Here is an 883-nt window from a genome sequence, read left to right on the forward strand (position 1 = left end):
AGTTCCCATTGGCCTGCTGTATTTCAAGCTTCATCTCTAGTGTACCAGGTATATCCAAAGCAACCAAGGGAACCACCTCAGCTAACCTCAGTGCTCCAGTGTTAACCTCTAAACACTGTCTTCCATAAGCACTAACCAAATAGAACTATTAAAAATGGAGATAGTGGTATCAAAATTCCCATCCCAACCATCTTTTTAATGAGGCTAGCAATTTCATTTTCATCTTAGAATTCTCTATGGCTTAATGTTTATTACTGAATATGGCTTAGTTCCAACAGTTCCTATTTGTCATGGCCTATTAAGATTGCATGAAAGATAGATTAGCACATATCCTCCTTATAAAGGGTAACAGACCCTATTTACAGACATTACCCAGCCCAAACATACATTCTGGAGAAGGGGAAGGAATTACTATCCAGTCACTCTTTCCAGCTTGCAATTCTACCCACCATTGCTTTATTCTAACAACATCTCTAACCCTCCCAAATTTATGTCATTCCTATGCCCAATACTGTACCATTCAGAGTATAACTCCAATTCTCCAACTGTCCCTCTGCCATAGTTTTTTGTTGTTTTGTTTTTGTACTGGGCATCTATATCAAACATTCCTGAGAAAGGTTTGGGTACCAGCCACAAATCACTTTACCTATCACTGCATAGAGTATAAGACCTCTAGCTAGAAACTATAAACCAGAGATTTTCTTGGGGGTAGAGAGGAAATTGGATCAAAACAGGTGGAAAGTGCACAAGGGATGATGGTGATGGTACATAGGTGAATTGGGGGTGAGAACTCCTTGGGGACCATACACAAGATGATAAAACATACATTGTATGAAAATGAAGAATGATATAAAAATAAGATAAAACAAGTTCTCTTGCCAGA

This window comes from Condylura cristata, unplaced genomic scaffold (genome assembly GCF_000260355.1).
Source record: "Condylura cristata isolate star-nosed mole 26May11 unplaced genomic scaffold, ConCri1.0 scaffold00014, whole genome shotgun sequence".
In the NCBI taxonomy this organism is placed as follows: domain Eukaryota; kingdom Metazoa; phylum Chordata; class Mammalia; order Eulipotyphla; family Talpidae; genus Condylura; species Condylura cristata.